This window comes from Ochotona princeps, chromosome 17 (genome assembly GCF_030435755.1).
Source record: "Ochotona princeps isolate mOchPri1 chromosome 17, mOchPri1.hap1, whole genome shotgun sequence".
Taxonomy (NCBI): domain Eukaryota; kingdom Metazoa; phylum Chordata; class Mammalia; order Lagomorpha; family Ochotonidae; genus Ochotona; species Ochotona princeps.
In genome coordinates, this window is record NC_080848.1 from 49,087,133 (window position 1) to 49,112,245 (window position 25,113).

General features: G+C 46.1%; 1 protein-coding gene and 1 long non-coding RNA gene across 2 annotated transcripts in view; one reads left to right on the forward strand and one right to left on the reverse strand.

The window, feature by feature from the left end:
* Positions 1 to 25,113, forward strand: part of LOC101536786 (heparan sulfate glucosamine 3-O-sulfotransferase 3A1) — a 96,390-nt gene that overhangs the window by 23,534 nt on the left and 47,743 nt on the right. The window lies entirely within an intron of this gene.
* LOC105942342 (uncharacterized) overlaps positions 1,965 to 25,113 on the reverse strand; it is a 28,272-nt gene continuing 5,123 nt past the window's right edge. The window contains exons 2-3 of the long non-coding RNA XR_009246961.1: positions 3,023 to 3,199; positions 1,965 to 2,204 (exon numbers count right to left, since the gene is read on the reverse strand). This is a non-coding gene — a long non-coding RNA (uncharacterized LOC105942342). The remainder of the gene's footprint in view (positions 2,205 to 3,022; positions 3,200 to 25,113) is intronic.

The following is a 25,113-nucleotide window of genomic DNA, read 5'->3' on the forward strand; positions in this document are numbered from 1 at the left end:
GTGGAGGACGACATAAAGCTTTGGGACCCTGAACGCACGTGGGAGACCTGGAGGAGGTTCTGGGCTCCTGGCTTTGGATCAGCTTAGGTTCAGCCGCTGTGCCCACTTGGGGAGTGAATCAGTGGAAGGATGATCTTCCCCTCTGTCTCTCCTCCTCTCTGTATATCTGACTTTCCAATAAGAATAAATAACTCTATTAAAAAGAAAAACTGAAGTTCCCAACTGCTGGTTCATTCTCTAAACACGTGCGGTACCTGGGGCTGGACCCTGGCCCTCTGAGTGTCCTGTATGGGTAGCGGAGGCCCAGTTGATCCATGACCCAGAGTGTGAAGCAGCAAAAAGCTTAGATTGGTAGTGGGAACTGGGATGACACCTAGGCTGTCTGATATGGGATATAGGCATCTCAACCAGTGTCTTCATTACTGAGCCAAATGCTCTCTGCCTTATTTTAATATGCCACTGGTTAATTACTTAATGTACTGGTTTTTAGCAGTTTGTACGGTTCATCTCTTTGGCTTTCTACCCCAATCATATCACACTATTCTGGTGTTGTAGTCCTTGGCTCCCTGGGTGTGGCTCTCAACACCCGAATTTGGCTTCTTGTGATTTGGTTCATGGGCACAGAGCACGGCTGTGTTGCAGGTGGTGCTGGGCAGAGGGGCTGAAGCAACCAGGCAGTGTCCTTCCTGTATATGCTGCCAGGCTCAGTTCCTCTCACTTCCTGAATGCTGTGTCCAGAAGCTCCATCGCTTTCCTTCTTTGGCGTGGTTGGGTAAGGCACAGTGAGTTCAGTAATGCTTGTGCTGGCGTTACACCCCAGCATACTGCATGTGCGCCACCAAGGCAGGCAATGGAGCATATGGAAAAAATAAAAGCCCTAGCAACCAGCTTGATACAAATCCTCCCAGACATTCTGCTCTGGATCGCATATTTGTTTTGTTTTGTTTTTAACCTAATTAGGATTAGACCATATGTAAAACTTCTTAGATGATTTTTATCACTTCGGCGTGTAGCACAAACATCCCCTAATGATGCTGTTAGGCTTTTGATAAATATTGTTATGATTTCTAAATTCCCTTTTAAGAATGTATTGTAGTTTCCTTATAATTTTGCCCCCAGGTACTTTCTAATTTGGGATGAGTATAGATGGTGCTTTGTGGGTAATGCTCTGTCTAATGCTGAGATGGCGCCATCTAGAATGTTTAAAATGAAGGGAATGGAGCCAAATGCTTGTGAGGATCCTTCGTTTGTGCTGCTTCGCAACAAGACCATTTTCAGTTTATTCTTTCCCAGTGCAATTTCCTGTCCTTCTTAGCTCCTACTGGCAGAGGCCCTGTTAATCTTTGAAATGGTTTTATGCTGTCTGGGAATCCTTAGACAAATGCACAAGTTGCTAAAATCTTTGAATGATCCTTACTATAAAATAGAAGCTGAAGTAATGGGTTTTCCACTCTTTCTCTGACATACATCAGCATAATTAGAAGACAGAGAGCAAACATTCCTGGTTGGAACTAAAATCGACCGGATGTACAGCCACACTTGTGACTCTGTGGCTCCGTTTCCAATTATCTGACCCAGGGAGTTTCATTTGCAAGAGCTTGTGAATTTGGTGGATTACAAAGTCAAGATGGAGGCTGGAAATTTAATTTCTTTACCCATAAGCTTCATGATCTGATTTTCTTGAACCTCTGAAAATCATGTTTTTTTTTTTTTCCCCTAGTGTGGGTGCTTGCAATTTGAGGAGGGATCAATGAAAAATCTGAGTATAAAGCAGTGTGTGCCATGGGAAGCTTGGAGACACCAAGTATCAGGGAATTTCAGAGTTGAGGGAGTGTGAGAGAACAGGGGCACCTACGGAAAGGCTCCTGAAGAAGACAGCCACATAAAGAAATGGACAGAGAGAGCAGGCCCTCAACCTACTCACCAAGATGCCTGCATCCTGCATGGAGAACCAGGGGTCCATACCTCCTCCAGCCCTCTGCTGATGACGTCCTGGGAGGCACCAGGTGACGGCCATGGATGTGGAAGGCCGATTGTGTACCAATCTGGGAGATGAGCGAGCTCTTCATTCTCCTGGACTGAACACGGGATGACTTGTTTGGGGATAAGTCAGTTCTCTCCATTAAGCTTTTGCTTTGTCCTTTCCAAAGCTGGTTTGACTCTAAGGTGTCTAACCATATTTCATCGTCTTTACAGCAAAGATCCTAAGCAAACCATAGAGGAGAAAAAAACATGATAAGGGAGTGAGATTAAAGAAAAAGAGATGGCAAAGAAAAAAAAAATCTAGCTGGGAACATTTTGTTGCTCAGTGTTGTGGGTTGGGAGAATAGTTTGGAAGTGCTCTAAAGGACCCCACATTGGTGTCTGATTTCACAGGTATTAAAACTGGATCTTGGACCTAATTATGGGTCTAGAAGGTGACCCCACGGGGAGGCCTTTAGGTCACTGAAGGCTTGCCCTTGGAGACTGGTTCTCCTGAGCCAGCTGTTTAGTCCAGCTGAGTTGGGCCTGTCCTCCCTCTGCCTGCTGACTGATGCTGCGATGGCTCCCCCATATCCTCTTCGCCTTTCTCAGCCAGACTCATGGGGCTGGCTGCTCCAAAGCTGTGAACTCCTGGAGTGTGAGCCGAAGTAATCTCCCTTCTCTCCTCAGATGCTCTATGCAGAGATGGCAAAGTCATGGAAAACTCAGAGAAGCATTTTCCTGTGGCTTTTCTCTTTTTAGTTTCTCTCACAAATATTTCACTATGCAAACCTGCAGTAGTCTGCAATGCTCCAAGAAGTTTGCTGTGAACAGCCACCACTTGGAGTGTATTCTGAACATCTCACCCTACTTGCTTTATGTCCTATCTTTGCAGCCACAAGGGTCTCCACCTCTCCATGGCCTGAAGCCAAGCCCAGCACCAAGCTATGTTTCCCTATATTCCTATAATAGAGTGTTAGTTCCTAAGTTAGGCACAGTCAGACACTCAACAAGCAATAGGAAAGTCGAATGTCGCAGTACGTCAGAGTGGCAGTTCAACCTATGTGTTGTTGATATCTGGAAGTTTGTAGTTCCTCTTTTTTTTTCAGCCTCTGGACTGAGGTTGTGTATCTTGCAAAGACAGGTGTAGGTGACCACTCTCCTTCTCTGTCCTGTGTGGAGTCTTCTCTGCTTTCTTGCTCCCTTTGCGTTGTGTCTTCCCTCACACACTCAGGGCCTGTAGAAAAGCAAGGGAAGCTGTCAATCAACCATTTAGACACATTAGAGTTAGCAGACTGGTCTTCCACACCACTCTGGCTACCCTCTCAGGAGAATTTTCTTCCTACCGTCTTTGGAGCGTAGGCTAAAAGAAAATGCACCTGCTGAATGATATGTTAAAATGAGGCTTTTTTTTTTTCTTTAAGAAAAAAATACAGAATTTATAGACCCTGGTAAGCCATATGTATCAAAGCAGTTTCCAACAGAGCTTATGTGGTCCCCCTAGTATCACAGTTACATGAAGAACTTTGCTGGAACTTTCCTGGGATTCCCCCTGGAATCATACATCTCCCAAGAAAGCTGACTTTATTGCCTCTGGACACGACACGTGCCGCCTAGACTCATGATCTCTGTTTCCCCAAATGGTCCTCCCGCCTTGCTTCCTCCTTCTAGATCAATTGCAGCTCTAGTTCTCAGCACCTAAAAGTTTGTAGAGACTGAAGTGGCATGCACGCACACTCCTGGTTTACAGCCATGGTCACGCAGGCTTCTCCTGTGTTTATGGCACTGATAACTCACTATCAATGCTCATGTTTCTGTTTCCTGTTATGTAAAACATACTTTGTTTCCTGTTCCTGTAAAATATGAGAGGTGGCTTCAAGAAGTTCATGGAAAATAGAAATAAGAGATATACTTACTTTGGTGCCAAAAATGAAATATGAGGGGTTTTCAAAAAATGTGCCTTACAAAAAAAAAAAACCCAAATGTTATGGATTCCAGAAAGTTTTGCACCAAAATAAACATCTTTTAATTCCATTTTTCACCTATTTTTGAAAGTACCCATGTATGACTGACCATGTTTTACCTTGCTCTAAAGAGATGTAACTGAAAACAAACCAAATGAGATTCTTAAGAGCCTAAAACCCCAGCAAATATTAGGATTTCAACTATGCACATAAAAGGTGTAAGACAAAAAAAAGATAACGGAAATCTATAAAATGTGAGCATGTCAAAGTGTGCGTGAGTGATTACTTCTTGTTGTTTTCAATAGAATGTACAATGTGGTGTTTATCACCCAGAAGCATCTTAGATGTTCTGACCATTTTTAGAATGACCAGAAATGATTTTTTTGCAATTGTTAGTGGGAGCCGGAAACGTCCAGTCATGCGGGGAGGAAAGGAGATATCACGATGGAGCTTCCTTTGTCCCACAGTGGCCCTGAGTGCTGGTTTATGTTTTCCATATCCTAAGATCATTCATGGGCTTTGCATCCCGGAGTAACAGCAAGAATCTCTCACATGCAGTGAGACTCTTCAAATGCCATCAGCTCCCAGCGACTGCATCGCCTCGGAGCTGCCTTTGGCTTCTGAGAGGTTGGAAAAACGTTGTGAACCTGCTAACTGGGACCGCTCTCCAGGCAGGATTCACAGGGACTCTCAGAATAGAATTCCCAGCCTACTCATCTAGGACGTGGCTTCTGTGAGCAGGAAGGTGGGAGGAGTGTGGAATGTTCAGAGGCCAGTTTTAGACAGGGATGAATGGGGCCTGTGAGAATCGGGGAGCTCGCAGCCGGAGCTGATGATGCGTCCACTCCGAAGACGAGGTGGTGTTGAGAGTCTCTGTGTGCGAACCACAGTTTCTGGTTGGCCTTTGTTTTCCCACTGTCTTTCTCATTGACTAAATGTATATTCGAATCTTACTTCAAGGCACTTGAGTTTCAGAGACTGAAAAAATAAAAGTCGTTACTGTGGTTACTGTGGCACAGCAATGGAAATGGAGCTGGAAGGGCACAGCCTGTGGGCACGGGCAGTGAGTCATGTGATTCGTTCAGCCTCATGTGTTGGATAGCATTGCACAGCAGTCTGCCTTTGAGGGGGCTCGTGCATTCTCTGGGGGTCTACTGTGCCTCCCAGCAATGCCCATGGGTGTTGGGTGCCTCCCTTCTCTGCCTGTGGGATGCAGCACCAACACCGTCTCTTCAAACCTTCCACGGTCGTGTAAATATTTCCAGCACTGAGATGGACTGTGCTGAGTTAAGAAGTGACCGGCTGCCTTCCTCCCTTACCCGCAAGTGTAAGCGCAGAGTGTTGCGTGAAATACAACAACTGCCACAACAAAAACAAGTACATCCGGAGAGGATTCTAAGAAAGAAAATTCTATCAGAACAGTCTGTGGAGACAGAGGCTGTGGAAGCCCAGAGAAGGCTAGCTTAGAAGACAAGGCCTGTGGATTGAACACTGGGGTGGAGGGACTCGGCAACAGCTCCGTTTGTCTCGAGACACAAAATTGTGCCCTCAAATAAAGCAAAGAGGTTCAACAAACCCCACAATCAATTTTCGGATTTATTTAAAAGGAAGAGAAAGAGAGAGGGGAAAAATTCATGCATGGATTCACTGCCCTGATGGCTACAATGCCCAGGGCTGGGCCAGGCTAAAGTCAGGACCCAGGAACTACCTGGATATCCTCCATGGAAAGTTCCTCCATCCAGTGATTCGGTCTCCCAGTGCCTCTGTGGCTAGAGCTGAGCTGATCCAAAGCCAGGAGCCAGGAGCCAGGAGCCAGGAGCCAGGAGCTTCCTCCGGATCTCCATGCAGGTGCAGGGTCCCAAGGCTTTGGGCTATCCTCGACTGCTTTCTCAGGCCACAAGCAGGGAGCTGGATGGGAAGTGGGGTCACCAGGATTATAACTGGCACCCATATGGGATCCTGGTGGATCCTTTCAAGGTCCATTGGCTGACATAGTCCATCGCAGAATCTTCATTCACCCAGATACTTGCTCTCAGTGTTTGGGTGGGAAAGTTGTCCAATTTGTTCTGTCCTTCATCCTCTGCTATGGTACTAGATGTCCTCTGCAGGCCTCAAAAGACTGCCATATCCCCCATGTGCTTCTGCGCATGTCACCCACTGCACCATCTTCAGCAATTAGGGAGGTCCAGTTTTGACACATCCGTGGTCAGAGCATAGATCCTCTGATTTTCTCTGTGGCTGCAGGTCCCCAAAGGAAGCTCGTTTGGGGTACCCCAGACCTGACTCCCACGTATGCTAGACAGTATGAGTTCCAGCTTAGTCCTTCACCCACATCAGCCTATGCATACTGGTGGTTGCAATTGCTGGGCTAATTCTGTCTCCAGCTCCATCTCTCACACAAACCAGTGGGTGCTGCTGTCAAGCCCAGTCCTGCCCACCACACGTTCAGCCCTCATGTACACCAGTGGGAACTGCATGCAGCCCAGTTGGAGCGACACCCAATAATCCCTACCAGGCCAGCCCCCAACCCTGCTTATGCTGGTTATGTGCAGCTGACTGGTCCAGTCTGTCCCACATCCCGTTTGATTTTTGTACACACCAATGGGTGCTGCAGCCTAGTTCAGCCCAACCAACCCTCACTATCCAGACAACATTTATGCTGGCGGATGCTACCGCCTTTCCAACCAGGTCCACCCACAGCCCTGGTTCACATGCTCACTGGTGGGAGCTGCAGCATATCAGAGAGATGCCCACAGTTTCCCTGCTCTCAGCTCTGGATCTTGCACTCTCCAGGTGCTTCTGCATTCTAGCTCTCCCCCCTACTAGGTTTGCTCCTACCCTGTCAGGTCTTACATGTGCCAGTGGGTGCTACAGCTCAGTCTGGCGTGGCTGCCCTCACCTCTGTTCCTGTGGGTGCTGTAGCCTCACACCAGGCCTGCCCCTAGTTCCAGCTTATGCTGGTTGGTGTCTGCAATGCCTGCATCACCATGTACCCTGAGTCAAGCAGAGGGATTAGGGTTACAAAGAACATAACACATAGCGGGTCATTCTTGTAAGGAGAATGCTGGATGCCATTTATTGAAACTCCAGGCTGCCTTTTATACTCTGCCTAGTTCTTCCCAGTGTTTATTCAGTCTTCAAGCGGCTGCCCTAAAATCCCCTGGGGACATAACTTGACAAACAGGAAGCAGAAACTTGCGGTTAGGCTGGGGGGGCTAAATGTGTCATGCCAAGATTGCAAGCCCTGTTACATCTCTTGAGAAACAAACTAAGCTGTAGAGTTAACCCTTGGAAGACTGGACCCTGCAGGTTGGTACTGCAGCCTAGCCCAGCCTGGACTACTCCTAGTCCCAGCCCTAATGTGAACTTGCTGTTGACGTGGAACAACCAGGCTGTCCTGTTACCCCAGTGGGTGTTACGAACTGGTTCGCCCCCAGACCAGATCCACAGTTATGCCTGATGGCACTGTAACATGGCCTGGTCTAGGCTACTTATAGCCTTGATTCTTACACTCACCTGCAGGGACTGCATCCTGACAGAGGAGTTCCCCAAGTTTCCCTAGCACGTCACCTCCCAGTAGCAGATCTCGTGTACACTGGTGGGTCCTTAGCCAAGCCTGACTTGGACCACTTTCTGTCTTGGAAGGTACAATGGCCTTGCCCAACCAGCATACACCCATTTCAGCACTTACTGTTGGGTGCTGTTGCCTAGCCATACTTAGTCCACTCCAGACCCAACTCTTGTGTGGTTCAACGGGTGCCAAGACCTAGTCTAGCCCATCCTACACCTACCCTGGCTCTTGCAAGCACCAGTGGGTACTGAAGCCTAGCCCAGTCTGGTGTACCCCAGACCTAGTCCACACCCATGCTGAGGGACACGGCAGCCATATACAGACTGGAGTGCTGCCTCCACTCTGGCTCTCGCACTCACCAGTGGCAACCACAACCCAGCTGGGGCTTCCCCTAACCCAGCTTGTTTCCAGCCACAGATCTTACACATACTAGTGGTTGCTGTGACCCAATCTAGCATAGCCCATCCCCAGTCTTGGCCTTTGCCATTGGATGCTGCAACCTGGCCTTGCCTGCTCCTGCCCCTAGTCCTAAGTCTCGCTGGTGGGTGCTGCAGCCTAACCTTGACTAGTCTGTTCCCATCCATTGTTCATGCAAACCAGTGGGTGTGGTAATCTAGCCTGGCATGACCTGCACTCCAGCCTAACTCCTGCACATGACAATGAATTAATGTTTGACCTGGTTTTGTATGGTCTGCCCCCTCCTCCCACTCCCACTCCCCTCTCCCAAACCAACCCACACACTTGCTAACAAGTGGAGCTGCCTAGCCATGCCTGACCAACACTTGAACCTGAATCAAATGCCAACCAGCAGGAGGTATGGCCCTCCAGGGGAGTTCCTCAGTTCCCCCACCAGGCCCACACCCAACATAGTCTGCCCACTTTCTCTTGGCTTTTGTGTGAGCTGGTGGATGTTACAGCTTGACCCGCCCCACACCCTATTCCTGGGTGTGCCTATGGGTGCTGTAGCCTGGAACAGCCTGCTCTGTTCCCAATCCTACTACCCATGAATGTCTAGAGTTTCCCTGGTCATGCTTAGCTCAGCTCATCGCTACCCCAGCTCTTGAGCAAACAAGCAGATATTGTAGTTCCAAGGGGTGATCCCACGTAGAACCCTCAGAATTTGCCTCCAGACCTGGTTCTCTTGTGTGCTGGTTAGTATCATGTCCCAACCTCACATTTCCCATCTCCTGTTCTGACACTCATTGTTGAGTACTGTGACCTAGCTCTGCCAGGTAGGTTTCCAGCCCTAGCTTTAGTGTGTGCTAGTGGGTGGCCGTTGCTGGTGGTCTATGCTAACTAGCCCAACTCAAATCTCCCACATGGGCTGCTCCATTGATCTGACCCATAAAGGTCCTCCAGTTTCACTCCTCCAGACCACTCAGCCTCAGTCCTATTGCTTACCTGCCATGAACTGTAGCCTTGTCAGTAGAAGTTCCCTAGATGTCATTCCTTACCTACAATCTACTCCCTTCCACATATCCCTATATCCTGCTCCCTGAGCAATCCACAATTCCTGTGCCCAGGAGTACATGGGTTCCCCAGCCCGGTCTTCCCAAACTTAATCTTCCAGGTGGGTGGCTTGCTGACGTGGAGCTCTGCCTGCTAACAGGGACCCAAACTCCTGGCATGTGTGCTGGCCTTGGGCCCTACCCCTCCTCCCACCCAAGCAAGTTCACAGTTTCCAAAGCTTGGTCCACTAGCGCACCATACCAGCATGCTTAATTAAGGCTCTCTCCTGCCCCCCATCTGGGGATCAGTTGGGTGCAGAAATCCCCAGTCTTGCTTTGCCTGCCTGGGCACAAGTCCCCAGGTCCCTGCACAGTACCACCTGCAGCATCTCCTGGGCCATCTGCAAGCCTGCACCGCCCCCCCCCCCCCCAGGACCCCATAAGCAGCAGAAGCCAGATGCTTGTGCCAGTGGAAGCCAGGCCCTCCATGAAGGAGTGTTTTCAAATAGAAAAATCATTATGAAAAAGCAAGACAGCACACAAAATATCTGAGGAAGCACCACACAGAATAAGGAATGTAGAATATAGAATGTTGAAAACTCAATGGATAGGATAAGCCATATGAACAAGGCAGAGAAACACCAGAACTACCCAAAGATGAGTGTCCCAAGCACTAGAGTCAAACAGCTGACAAATACGAATCATGAGATTTGAGAAACCTAATCAGAAACAAATATATGGAGACAATAAAAGAGTGGTTTAGAAACAGAAAGAATAACTCACTAGGCACAAAACACATTTTATGGGACTTTGAGCAGATGGAACATAGGGTTCTTTTTTATCTCTATAAAACACTGAGAGCATTAACCACTCACAGATTTTCACAACACAGCTACTAAATGACAAGCTGAAGCTAGAAAGGCTGAGAAAAGCACACCGCGTAAGAGAATATAGAGCCAAGAAATCAGTCAGGATGCTCATATACCTAAAAGAGCAATGGGTGTGAAGTTAATAAAAAACAAATACATTGGATTAGTACCAGCTTCGCCAGAGGTCAAACTAGGGTGGGAGAAAGTTGAAGTGGAGGGCAGGGGACCCTTGTGTTGAGAGAGGAAATGTGATAGCAACATTCAATGTCCTTAGGCTAATGATGCTGCTGAACTTTAAAGGTAGCCACTGACAGAGTAACTTCTAGATGGGAGAAGCATAAAACTCCTCAGCTTGATTCTTCCAACAAAATAAAGGGACAAAATCATACACCTGGGTTGCAGAAAGCCTCCGTTAAGAGGAGAGAAAGTAAGTCCAGACTTGCAAGTAATCAAAATAAGTGCAAATGGATAATAATAAAATATAAAGAGACTTTCAGCTTGGAGGATTTCCCCCTAAAAATAGATCTTTTAGGAAAATACTGCCTGCCTTCAATTTTCTTAAACACACACACACACACACACACACAATTAATTATTTTGCTTATTTGAAGAGCAGAAGAAAGAGAGGGATGGAGAGAGGAAGGAGAGAGAGAGTGTGCTGGTTCACTGCCTGTAGGTTCACTCCCCAGATGAACTCAACAGTTGGGACTGGTCCAGCCCAAAGCCAGGAACCAGGAACTCCATTTGGGTTGGCCAAGTAAGAGTTGGAGACCCAAGTGGCTGGGCCATCATCTACTGTTCCCCAGGCTTGCAAGTGGAATTTGGGTCAGAATAGAGCAGCCAGAAATAGAGCAAGCACTTCATTATGGGGAGTGCACATCCCAAGCAGTGATCCAGTTGTATCACAGTATGGGCCCCATCCGTCTTCTTTAAGATATTTCACCTGTTTTGTTCTCCGCAAGGGAGACAAACATTGCTTTGCAAGCAGAAGAAATTTAGTATATAGGAAAAAAATATATAAACCCATGTCATGCAGTGGCTGCTGATGGAAGCATAATTCCTTCCTTGGATTCATAGTAAACATTTCTTAAAACCAATCTTAGTCTTCGCTTCTACTTATGATGCAACTCCCTGCCAATGCTTCGTGGGGCTTCTGCCACAGACCTGGCCTGCATGGAGTTCCAGATTCCAGGCATGGGCCTCACCCTGCTCTAGCCATTCCCCATTGTGGTCATTTGGAGGACAAACCAGTGGAGGGAAGATCTGTTCCTCTTTTTTCATTTTCTTTCAGTCACTTTTCCTTTTAAATACATTAACCCTTAAAGAAAACAAACAAAAACAAAACCCAGTGCTCCCAATTGCAACTTTGTGATTTTTTTTCTATTCCTCTGCCCTATATTTGTGTGGTTAATTGTCAGGGAGTCTTAATTGAGCATCTTTTTTTTTAAGATTTATTTTTTTTTTATTGATAAGTCAGATTTATAGAGAGGAGGAGAGGCAGAGAGGAAGATCTTCTATCTGCTGATTCACTCCTCAAGTAGCTACCACAACAGCTGGAGCTCAGCCATTCCAAAGCCAGGAACTAAGAGCCTCCTCCAGGTCTCCCACGCGGGTGCAGGGTCTCAAGGCTTTGGGCCGTCCTCGACTGCTTTCCCAGGCCTTAAGCAGGAAGCTGGATGCAAAGTGGGGCTGCCGGGATTAGAACTGATGTCTAAATAGGCTCCCAGCAGGTCAGCTCCCAGCACCTCAAGGCGAGGACTTAAGCCACTAGGCTACTACACCAAGCCCAACTTTGTATTTTATATATATATATATATATTGCCCTCATCAATGCATGGGACTTGAGCCTGTGGCGGTTGGAGTCAGTGGTTTGACACTTTGTTTGATACACCCTTGGGACTGTATGCAGTTAGTGAGTCCTAGAGGCAGAACTGAGAGAATTGCTTGGGTTTCCAGGCCTTCTAATAGAGAGTAGGACAACCAAATGCCATCTCCTGCACAGACACAGACAACACACACACACAGAGTGAAGGTTCATCCTAGCAGAGCTGCTGGGCATCTCTGGCACCGTCCTAGTTTGCCTGCATCCCTACGCCTCAATTCCTGCAAAAATTCCTGCTCCAGTTGCTCTGGCCTCAACTGACCTGAAGTCCTCATCCAAGGTCTGTGGGAATGGAAACCATGGTGCTGGCCCTTGTAGAGTGGGAACCTTCAGGCAACTGACGCTGCACAGACCTGGTGTACATTTCTTCTAGTTCCTTCCATGTCTTGTAGATCCCTCCACCCTCCCCTTGGCTTCCACCTTCAGTGTCTTTCAATACTGTAACCAACCTGAAGAGTGAACAAGCCTCTTCCTTTCCTTGGGTTACTGGTGGAATACAGAGAGGGACCCTGTGTCCTTGGAGGAAGCAAACTGGGGACAAAGAGACAGTGCTGTTTCTCTCCTTTGCCTTCCTTCTGCAGACACAGGGTAGCCACAGGTACACATTCTTCCCCCTCCCCATACACCCTGATCATCTAACGGGATCTTGCCAGGGCTCCTTTCTGTCTGATGCGATTGCTTTACCCCCAAGAAAATGAGCAAACAACAGCTGGCTGACTTCGCCTTCCAGGCTCTGCATCCCATCCTGATACACAATCCCCTTGTAAAAGAAGCCAGACACCTCAAATTAGGAAAAAAAAAAACACCAAACCTCAACACGCACACACACACACACACACACACACACACACACACAGTTTTATGAACTCCAATGCTGTCCTGGCATAGTAAATATAAGATGGTTTACAGTCACAGGGCCCATGCATTGCCTTTATAAACCTGGACTCCTGGAGCTCAGCTGGGTGCCTGGGTATCTGGCGCTCCGGATGGAGTTTGGCCCAGTGGGGAAATATTTGCCAGTGGTTTCCATCAGTGTAGAAAAACAGGACTTACAGCCCATAAATTCTCTGCCTGGCCAAGGCTGGGGTGGGGGAAGGGCCCGGAGGCAGAAGGTGGAGGATGCTAGAAGACTCCCATCAGGATAATGTTTCTGCAGTTTTTGAATTTGTCTTTCACACTGGATGTTTTTATAGGGCTATTCAGTCCCACAATGTAATGGAGATCAGAGTCAGCGGGAAGGGGTCTGCCATTTGAGGAATCGGATCTAGTTGCTGCCCCTCTGCCCACTGTCCCTCGTGTGTAGTTCAGCAGCTGTGCTGGTGACAGGCTGCGAAATGTGGGCAGCGTGGACTGGAGTGTCTGTGCTCCGGCAGACATGTTGGCCGCTGGCCCAGGGAGTGAGTTGTCCAGGTCCTCTCTTGGCCCAGGATGGGTCTGACTCATCTCCTGGCAAGTGTGAGGAGCTTGGTGTAAATGTGTGTTGGCTGCCGGGTTCCTTTTTACTACAGACGGAGGCAGGGTTACTGCTTGCCGATTCCCAACAAAGACGGGGTGGTCAGGGTGAAAAGGAGAAGCGGACGAAGGGACAGAGGGCAATCTGCCATTTTTTGGGGTGGTTAAGATGGCACAAGCCCTACGTTTGGCTGTCCACGGAGGACATTCGCAGCTTGTGACCTGCAGCTGCACAGGGAGAAGCCATGGCCAGCGCAGAATTCACCTGCCTAATATGTCTTGATTTTGTCCTGTGTGCTTTCTTTCTGCTTTGCTGTGATTGGGACGTTGGTACCAGACAAATGGACAGCTCTGTCATTCGAGGCTTGTGTGAGTAAAATGCCTGGTATTTGATGCTGGTATCCACCTCCTGATGGACTGACTTCCGGTCTGTCTCCATCCTGGTGGGAGGTCTGACACAACGTAACCAGTGCATTTCTGGTGACATGGGATGCTGGCACCACAATGCCAGCTGCAAGAAGAAAATATTTTAACAGGTTTCCCTAAGTATGTCAGTTTAGAACCAGATTCTCTCCTGGGTTTCTGTATTTCAGTTGTGCTTTCAGTAAAACATAACTAGGATATTGAATTATTTAGGGCTATTAGTCCATGATCGTTAGTAATGAAGTTGTGCTGTTTGTCCCTGTAAGAGATCAACTCTCTTTATCATGAGTATAATCAGCCAGGAAGCCCTGTATTCTAAACAGAGTACAGACACACATGGGGATAAAACAAAGCATTGATACACTGTTCAGTATCGTGAGTATAGCGATAGTATGATTCTTAGGGGAATGTTTCTGTGTTTAGGAAATATAAGTGGATTTACACAGGAATGATGAGTCATGATGTTTTACTCTTGTTTCGGTGGAAGTGTGCACCCACAGGCAAATACGTCAAGAAATTAACTTGGAAATTCTGTGTATAGTGTGTGGATTGTACATGCTTACTCTTGAGATTTAAATTTTAAAAGTTGTCAAAATAAGAAATTACAGAGTCCTCAGTATAAGAACTGAAAGTTCAAACTGACGAAGGGAAACATAGGAGAAATGCTTTAAACACCGGAATGAAGAAGGAATGTTTTTGGATTAGATTTCAAGAATATAGGCACATATAGAAACATGGAATTTCATCAAGCTAAGGAGCTCCATAACAAAGAAAGCCATGAGCAGAGTGAGGAGGCATTCTGTAAAATAAGAGAAAATATTTTCAAGTTGCACATATCTGACAAGGCTTGTGTAGACAGAGTACATAAAAAAATCAGGTGTCTTAAAAACAGTAAGTAGATAGACCAAGTTACCCAACTGAAAATGGGCAGCAGCAGATCTAAACAGACATTTCAGAAGAGAAGACAGAAATGAGTAACAGGTATGTGGGGGTGGAATGCTTGCCGTCACTAATCAGAAGACAACCCAAAACCACAATGAGAAGGCGGCGTTGTGGCACTGCAGTCATCTGTACTGGAGTGCCTGCTTCAGGCCTTGCTCTGGTCAATGAGCCTGGGAAGGCAGCAGAGGATGGCCCGAGTACTTGAGTCGCTGCACTCCCGTGAGAGACCCAAGTGGAGCTCTTGATGCTTGGTTTTCACCTGGTCCAAGCCTTGTTGTCGTAGGCACTTGAGAAGTGAGGCAGCAGATGGAATCTCTCTCTCTCTTTCTCTTCCTTTCTGTCTTCTTATCATTCTGCCTTCCAAATAAATAAACCTTTTTTGAAATGCACAGAGTAAGATGACATCCTATGAGACTGACTGTTATCAAAAATAAGTTTAAAAATGTTGGTGACGATGTGGAGAGATGGCAACTAACTGTTCATTACACACTGTTAGTGGATTGTGGTTTAGTACAGCCATTGTGGAAATAGCATGGAGGCTCATCACCAGACGATAGCATAGGTGCTCCACTTCTGGATGTGTGAGTCATCCCTCAAAGAGGTATCTGCACTTTTGGGTTCACTGGACCACTAGTCAGAGTAGCCCAGAAGTGAAAATGACCTAAGTCTCCATCCACCAATGCGTGGGGCGGGGGAGTGATATAATTACACTATGGAATACAGTTCAGACACAAAAAGGCTGGACTTCTGTCATGCAACAACATGTAGACTGGGACATCGTTATGATAAAGAATTTAAGAAAGGCACAAAAAGAGAAGTGCCGATGCATCTTGCTAATATGCAGAACCCCCCAAAAATTGCTCTCATAGAAGCTAGGAATGAAGTGATGGTGAGCAGAGGATAAGTACAATAGAGGGAGAGGTTGTTGAATGAGTGCTAACTTATAGTTAGATAAGTTATGCAAAGTTCTGGCACTTTCTTGCCAATTTGCACAATTTTTTTTCTAGCAGAGTGACGATAGATAATGGCAATGTGCCATTCCTCTAGGCAAGCTGAAAGGTGAGGTCGAGTGCTTTCACTATACAAATGTCAGAAGTTTGAGTATGATAGGCAGATTAGATGTCATAGCATGAGTAAATATACCAGTGTGTCACACAGGTCCCCATAGATTTGTAGACTTGTTAGTTAAAAGTAAGATGATTAGACGAATTGCTTTTAAAAACATGGTTGGCCCCATGTAAAACACAATTGCTTTAGAAAGGTGTACCCTTAACCATGTAACCATGGATGACAATAACAAAAATCTTTGTTTCTTAGCTCCGCAGTTGCTTTAAAGGACAATGTATGCTTCCGTTCTGCGTTGAGAATGAGCAAAGGGACGTAGGAGTTGCTATCAGCTAATCACTCAAACAGTGCTTCCTTCTAGAATTTTACAAGAAGAAAGAGACCTGAAGTATCACTGGTTGCTTAAGACATTATGGGATAAATAACTTGTATAATAAAATAAACATATAGAATGAAAAAATAGTCATGCGATGGGCATTTTATATAAAATGGTATATTTTATCTCAGTTACATGGTGTACATGTAGTACAATTCCCATAACATACAGACTTATGTAATAGAATTTTGATTGTCATTCTTAAAAATCTCACTTTAGCTGTGTCAGCTGGAACTTAAACTTGGACAAATATGTGTCTGTGTTCCTGGATGTCTTGAGGAGGGATTGTCTGTTAGTGTGAAATGACCTGTCTGGAATTCAGCTCAAGGTCGTTGTGTGACTGGGTGCAGCCTGCTGGTGGCCAGCACCTGCTTGTCAGGTTAATTGACAGCAGACAGTGCAGAAAGGGAGTTTCCGCTGGCCACACTTCCTGCCTCCTCCTGCGCCATTCAAGTTAATGGAGTGTGTGAAACCAGCACCAGCGGCTTGGTACATCTAGCCCTCCTGCCTCCTATTGTGCAGCCTAGGTTAGGTTTGTTAACTACAGGACAGCTTGGGGCTCCGGCATCTCCCTTCCTGCTTCCTGCACTTAGTAATTGAATGCATGGAAACTTTGTTCTGTATGGCTCTCAATCTGATTGGAGGATGAGAGTTTAAAAGCCCCTGACTTCTGCCTCGCTGTGCAGTGGCTCCTGGAGTGTAGCGGGAGGTGTGTTACCAAGCTTGAGCAGTAAAGACTTCTCATGACATCCTACGTTTGAGTCCGGTATGTTCTCTCTTGCACTCCCTAACAGTCTGAGTGCTGTGTTGACCACAAATGGGGCACTTCTTCACTCTTTTGTGTGTCTAGTTATATTTTTATTAAATCTTTACAAATGGATGTTGGTGGAATAAAGGTTTCAAGTGTTGTAACTCTTTTTCCTTAATATTCTATGCAGTCTGATTCCTGTTCGTACGGTTTGGTGTTGAGTGTTGAAGTAAATGCCTTAGATTACCTCTTTTGGTCTTGTTTTGCAGGATTCTATCTTTGTTCTTAAAAGCATGTCCCAGACTGCATGCTTGACTCTTTGCAGTAACATTGGAAACAGTCAAGGATTTCCTGTGGCCTGTTTCCAGAACACGGGGCTTCGAGCTTCCAGAAGCTTCCCTCCATGATCTGTGTTTCTGGCCTTTGTTCCTCACTGCTCTCATCTGGAGTCCCTGAGCTGCCTACTAAGAGGAGATGACTTCCAATTTGACCTCGAGGGCAGTTAACTTTCCTGCCTTTGTAGTTTTCATTTCTTGTAACGCTCTCACCCATCTCTTTTTCATTTCCGCCAACCAGACCAGTAGCCGCTCCTTAACCTCCGTTAGCCTCAGCTTTCCCAGCTTCCCTCTGCTATCAAGTCCATATTTAGGTTTTGTGGACGTTTTGGGCAGATAACGACTTAAAGCTTCATTCATGTTTCATACGTTATCATTATTTTCTGTAAAAATGTGCTTTTGCTATGTCTTCCTATTTATGGCTCATTCTTTTCCTTTTAATTCCATGGCTTCTCATTCTAGAACCCATGCTGGTTGTTATCTGTTGACTCATGCTTGACTGTGCAAAAGGCTTTATTCAGGCCTTTAATTTGCTCCCAGGGTTAGAGTGCGTGATTCACCTAAGATAAACAGAAGGTCCGTCTCCTGAAAGATTCATTATAATTAAGTGATTCAGTCCACCAAGGAAACATTTCTGGACCGACCCCAACTCCTGCTCGGATTTTGAATCTGCCTGTGTGTCCGGTTACTAGTTACCTGCATCTGCGTTTGCTTGGAGTTTGTTGTGCTTTGTTCTAACCCTTGAGTATCTGACCCCTCCCAAGGCTGTGACCTACTCCTCCTGGCAAAGTTTTCATTTGCCTCAGTGTTTCCTGCCCAATGTGAACATGGCTGCATCTGAGTCTCCATGTGTTTCTCTGTCCTGTGGCTTCTCGCTTTTCAATTCTGCCTGAACCTGGGTAAATCTCTCCTTCTTATTATCACACCACACGTAGGGTCCAAGGCCATCGGTGCCACCCCGAATCCAGTCCTATCTGTGTTACATCTGCAGAGGAACCTTGCATGTGGTCGAGGAGGTCACTGTTGGGGATGTTCAGCAAGGACTTACCAGGGTTTTATCTTGCTTTGGTTGTTTGCATGACTTGAGGGATGGATGTGAGGAGGGGAACATGCCATGAAGCCATGCATTCACCCCATGTCTCATGCCTTTGCTTTCCCATTTAAAAAACAATTTCCTGGGGGTGGCTGTGTATGTATCTCTGCTTTTCAAATGCTTGTACGTGATAGAACAGATATAGACATACTTGTGCTCTTGGCTTTCTGGAATCGACTTTTCCATGTCTGCCAGTTTGGGATGCCAGTGGGACTTTGTTGCTCATGTCAGGTTGTTAAATGATTTTTAATGTCTTTCTGATTTTCATTCTTCGGTGAAAAACTTGTGTTGCAGGAGAATCATGTCCTATTTGGCGTTAGATCCTAGATTTGGTGTCTTAGCTGGTTATCTGTGGCTGTAAAAAACACCTGAGACTGACTAATGACAGGAAATAAAACTACGTTTGGCTCACAGTTTTGAGGCTGCGAAGTGGGAGGTTCACAATGCTTGAATCTGGTACGGACTGTCTGGTTGCAGCCTAACGTGACTGAGGGCATCACATGGGGAGGCAGAGACAGCTACCAGCTCAGGTCTCTCTTCTCACAAACCCACTAGTGCCATTGTGGTGGCCTCGCACACATGATGTCATGTTGTCCTAATTCTTTCCCAAAGTCCTGCCACTAATACCAGCCACATGTGAACCTTGGAATTGAATTTCCAACACATGAACTTCTGGAGGACAGGTGGTTAAAACCATAGCCTTGCCTATGGAAGCAAGTTCTATGTCCACATATTAATCCGAGAATCCCTTTAGTCCACTTCATAGTACTTTAATTTGAGGAGCTGAGAGGAGACAGGTGAATCTTGGCCTGTTTTTTTTTTTTCAGATTTTTTTTTTTTATTTTGAAAGAGAAAGAGAGAGAGACACACACACAGAAATTTGCCATCCACTGGTTTATTCCCCAAATGGTCACAGTGGCTGGAGCCGATCTGGGCTGGCCAAAACTCAATTTGAGTATTCCATGTGGATGTTAAGGGCCCAAGTGATTGGGCCATCTTCTGCTGCCTTTCTAGACACATTAGCAGTGAGCTAACTGGAAATAGAACAGCCGAGACTTGAACTAAGCACTACAGTAAAGGATGCCAGCATCTCAAGCTGTGTCTTACCTCACTGCTTCACCTTCTCCCCACATACTCCTGTTTTCTCAAGTGCCTGCCCCTAGCTGAATGCCAGATCGAAACACTTGTGCTGATTCTATGGTGCCACCCCTCTTGGTTCCCAAGTACAATCTGGGCAAGTGACATGAGTGATGTCGCACATAACATCCGGTATGCAAGGGAGCTATGTGCGTCTCCCTCTGCTGTCCTCTTCCCCAAGCTGTGTGAACGGTGTGGTCAGCTTATAAGAGCAAGGGATTGCAGAAGGCTTCCCTTCCCAGGGTGCAATGGAGAAAGGAGGTGCTCTAGGCAGACAGAGGGCCAAGCAAGTAAGTTCATTTTGTGCTGAGGGAGCAGTGGGTATTTCTGGTGTGCAGAATTGCAGGGCAGTGGCATAGACAGAGTGGGTGATCGCGCTGGGGAGCGAAGGAGCTGGAGATCTACTGGAGACAACTGGAAATTCCGGATCGTGCTGCCTGTGCGTTATGTGCAGAACCAGCCAGGTGCCACCGCATGCCTTTAAGTAATACCATTCTCATGGGGCTTAAGGGATAGGAATTTGGCACACAGGGACACATGGCTGGAGCTGAGTCAGGGTAATGTGCCTTGGGGAAGATGATTGCAAGGGACGTCGCTGGAGTGTACTTTAAAGATGAGAGGTGTAGAAAGCATTGCTAGTGGAGGATGGCAGGGGGAGGAGCCACCCTTCAGGGCCTCAGAGGTGATATTTTGTCCTTCTCCAGCAGATTCTGAAAATCTAAACAAGACATTTCTTTTTCCTGTCTCAAACCTGTGCCTTATCTTTCCTTGGAGGGAAGGCTCGCTATGCTTGTAATGCGACTGCCACTGTGGATGTGGTGACTTGACAGTTCTTAAGCCCGCATCGCTTGGCAGTAATCATCTGGGTGCCGCTCAGGGGTTTGGCTGAGCCTTGAGCTCCCACCTTCTGACAGCAGGGTGGAGATATCAGCGCCACGCAGGGCCCCACAGCTGTTAGATGTCAGCGCCGCTAATGACTGCATCTTGTACGTTTTTGAGACTTTCCCATTCCCCTTGTGAGTCCTTTTATTGCTCATTTTAAAAATTTCCTAATAAGCTGCATATATCATACACTGCTCTTTCGCTACTCAAGTTGAGCCTGCAGAGCATTAACTGGCAGCTCCCTCCTGAGCACTGAGCATGTCCCGACTTCTTTGTTGGATGGGGTGGAAGGCTCCGAGTTGCTCAGACCACAGGCTTTGCAGCAGCACTGATAGAGTGGCTGAGTTCCTGTCCTTTCCAGACTCAAGCCCTGACACTCTCTCCTACAATTGAATGGCCACAAAGACTATTTTAAGAGGCAGGAAGTCCCCACCAACACGCTTTCTTCTTTGGAATTTTCGATTTTGGGTTCAGCCTCTGTGCATGCTGGTGACAATATCCATGGTGGCACTTCTTTATATTGGTTTCTAAGTTTCCTTGAGAATTTTTTTCTTCAAGATGTCTTTGTTTGAAAGGCAGAATTGCAGAGTGGGGGAGAGACAGACAGAAAGAGAAACCTTCCATCTGCTGGTTCACCTGTAGTTGGCAGTAACAGCCAGGGTTGGGTCAAACTGAAGTTAGGAGCTTCATCTTCCCCATGGGAGGGAAGGGCCTTCTGCTGCTGCCTTTTCTGTTGCATTATTTGGGAACTGGAGTAGTAAGAGGATCAGAAGTAGGCCATCAACCGGCACTTCTATGGGCTGCCGGCACTGCAGGCAAAGACTATTCCTGCTCCACCACAACTCCAGCCCCACATTATTTTCTGGAGTTTTTGTAGGGAAATTATTTGAGTCTCTATCTATAAGGGGTATCCATGAATGAAATTCCTTGTGGATATCATTTTAGCAAATTTTTAGTAATGATCTGAATCCTTAGCCCTAGGGCTTGTACTTGGGAGAAGAGAATGTGTGAGACAGGGGGTTGAAGATACAGAGGTTAAAAATAGGATATTTAAGATTAGCTTTTAAAAAAAGATGTATTTGTTTTTACTGGAAAATTGGATATATAAAGAGGAGAGAGAGAGGAAGATCTTCTGTCTGATGATTCACTCCCTAAGTGGCCACAATAACCAGAGGTGAGCCAATCCAAAGCCAGGAGCCAGGAGCTTCTTCCAGATCTCCCACACTGGTGCAGGGTCCTAAGGCTTTTTGCCACCCTGCACTGCTTTCCCAGGCCACAGGTATGGAGCTGGGTGGGAAGCAGGGCTGCTGCAATTAGAACCAGCACTCATATGGCATCCTGGTGCATTCAAGGCAAAGACTCTTAGCAGCTAAGCTACTGTGCTGAACCCAAGATTTACTTCTTATATTTTCATTTCAAAAACATATTTCAGAGCAGAAAGACAGAGAAAACAGAGATAAAGGGAAATCTTTCATCACTGGTTCACTCCCAAATGACTATAATAGGCAGAACTGGGAAAGGGCTAAGGAAGCACCTTGAAACTCCTCCTGGGTCTCCCAGGTGGGTGGGAACGGCCCAGGAACTTGAGGTATCATCTGCTGTCTCCCAGGGTTGAGCACATGCACCTGGAGCTGGAATTGCATGCAGAATCAGTGCTCAAATCCATGTATTTCAATCTATGCGATGTGGTGTTCCCAGTAGCACCCTAACCTGGCACCCCACCTCCAAAATAAGATATCTTGAGAAATTAGTTTGAGTTCATGTACCCAAGAAGAAATCTGACGTCAAATTCAGAAAGGGGTCAGCTGGGTCAGTTGTCTGGCCTGAGGCATCTCAGAGGAAAAGCTTTTAAAGCAAAAGGGAGATGTGGAAGGCTAGGGTTGCTGACTCAGATTCAAAATATATATAATTTGGGGATGTTATTTTTTTTAAATTGTAATTTGATGTGGGAATGCATTGAGGATCCTGGAGGAATAAAGGATGGAAATCTTAATTTTTTCAGGTACGAAAGAAAGCCCATTACAGCCTCAAAGAAATGCTTGTGGCTGCTGTTGTGACAATACTTGTACTCTTGATGATGGCCTCTGATGTAAAACACAACTGAAAGTGGACCCATGAGATCCCCTCCTGTCAGCACACAGCTTCTCCTTCCATAGGGTATTCTCCTTGGCCAGATCCAATGCTGGACCTGTTAAGATAAGGACATGCTCTCTGCCCTGTGGAATTCTGGTACATTCCAGCCACTCATCTCTTCCCAGCCTGCTGTGTGATTGTGGAAGGCAGGAAACTCACCAGCTCCAAACCCAGGCTTTATTAGAGCTCTTGAGTTTACATACATCTCTGGGCCAAAACGATCCTTGTTTATTGCATAGACTTTGACCCAAGTAAATCAAAAGGGAATTTGAGTTAACTCAACCATGGGAAAACCAGAAGGCCATGGGTCTAGTGGATCAGAAGGCCAGGTGCCACCCAAAGGTGCATTTCAAGACAATGCATTGAAGTTCTGTTCTCTGCTGAAGGGAAGGTCTGTGAACCAACTAGCAGAGAAGGAAGAACTTCTGGACTGGGTTTGCTCAAGATTCCAGTTATTTACATGCAATGGAAATAAAAAGAGTGGGAGAACCTTCACCCTCATCTACAACATTCTCTCCTGAATCTCAGGTACCAGAGCTGTTGCTGTTGCCGGACTAAGGAAAAATTTAGCTGAACGTTTCTGTCTTTATTATATTTTCAAGGTCTTTTAAGATTTTCTTGAAAGAGTGACTTGATTCAATATTGGTCTTCCGGCAAGCAGGAAAGCTCTGAAGTAAAAGATTTTGGTATGGTTGGGAACATCCTGCGTAAACATATTTACAGTTGAGGTGACAGATGGAGCCAATGCCAGTCACCCAAGATAAGGTGAGAAGGGCATCCCTGAATCTACCTTGGTCATTGACCTTGTGGAGGGTTTTCTGGGAGGCTTTGCTGATTGATGCTGCAATCATATTTTGCTCTGACATGCCTGCTGCTTAGGTTATAACTGTCCAGGTCATCCAAGGAAAGTGACAGTGTTCAAGAAGTACCTACAACAATTGCCAGTCAGACACCAATAAAATACCATGTAAATAAAATCAGTAAGTGCCTGTTAACTGGCTTCTCTATATGTGGAAATTGAAAGGGGATTAAGACACAATTCCTACTTTTACAAAGCATGCAGTTCAGTTGGATAGAATACACCAAAAAATATTGTGTAAAAACTCTTGGATCACGTAGCATCTGATACATGTAAAAAGTAAGAGGAAATGCCTAGTAATGAAGTTACATCATTTTGGTCAAGTTCAAGAATGACATCTTTGGATCTTAACTGATAAATCTGTGAAATTACAAGGAAGATGAAGAAACAGATTCTAGGACTGAGGAGCAGTTCAAGGAGAAGCCTGCCATTAGAAATGAAACCAATTTATTCAAAAGAAGACCAGCTTGGGAAGGAGTAAATGAAATTAATTTAAGCAGGGGAAATTGTTCAGAGGCTGTGAAGGAGGGGTTGTGGCTTCATGGGTTCCAGCTGTGTTGTGTTGGAGGGACAATGTATACCAATACAGTAACTACATGAATATAGTTATAATAAATACATACATCAGTGATCTTGAATTTAATTAAAATATCACTGGCTTGACTACCTGGCTTCCAAGTCCCAGCTCTGCTCCAGATTCTAGCTGTCAGCCACTCTGGGAGGGAGCATGAGGGTTCGAGTTGTTGGGTCCATGTTGCTCCTATGGAAGACCCAGACTGAATCCTCAGCTGTTGCCTGTGCCCTGGCCCGGCCCTGGCTGTTTAGGGACATTAGGGAGTGAACTGGTAGAGGGAACTTTCTCTCTTTCTCTGGATCTGTCCCCACAACCCCCAGCCCAGTGGTTCTGTCCTGTCTCTTTCCATTTTTCTGCCTTTTGAAAAAATACTGAGAGTTTGCTTCTGTTAGAATTTCTTTGCACTGATTTGACTTCTTTAAAAATTACATCTCATTTAATTTCATGCTGGAGTTTTTCCACACACCCTCTTCCCCCAGTTTAAATTTCTCTTCCAAGGCAAGTACCTCCTTGGTCTACTCCTAGTCTCCACCATCAAAAAAGAGATAAGGTATGTGATTTTTTTTTTCTGAAGACTTACTCAGAGGTTAGAGTGGAATGTGACAGTTATATATAGCAAAATGAAAAGTCCCTGTGGTGGTTTAGGAACTCATGCCAGGTGTGTCCAGGAGCCCAGCATTGGCACTCAGCAGGGAGAAGGGCAGGAATGTCAGAAGAGGATGGAAGAATCTAGAAACTGGGAAAAGCCCTCGCTGTAAGGGAAACTTGCATGTGGTGGAGAGGACTGTGCAACAGGGGTGGCGTGAGAGAATGTCCACACAGGAGACAGGAGTGTCTGGGTGCTTAGAGGCTGAGTGGTTCTGTTCAGTAACAACACAGTTGCAGCCCTTTTGGTGGGTGTCAGAGTCACAGATGGCGTGTTAAGCCCAGTGTCATCCAGCGTTTTAAGATGCATGCTTGGCATGGGTTATGGACTAAACATCTGTGTCTTCAAGAATTTCCTATGTTGAAATCCCAGTCTCTTATCAAGTGATGCTAGAGATATGGCCTTTAGGAATTAGGTAGGTTTGTGAAGAAATCAAGGTGGAACTTCCTGCATCACAGGATTTGTGTCCTTTTATAAGGAGGAAGGAACCAGAGACTCCATTTCCTCCTTCATGTGATAAAATTTTCCAACCAGGAAGAAGTCCCTTTCTGGATTCTGAATCTTCTTCCCACACTCGAAACTTGCACCTCTGAGTCAGTGTGTGTTGTTTAATCCCCTCATTGTATGGTATTGTGCTAAAGCTTCTCAAACGGACAGTAGCAGCAGCTAAAAGAAGTACAGAGGATCATTTAAAGATGATGAAAATGACCACTGGAAAATACGAAAGTGCATATGTGAGAATTTAGACTTGA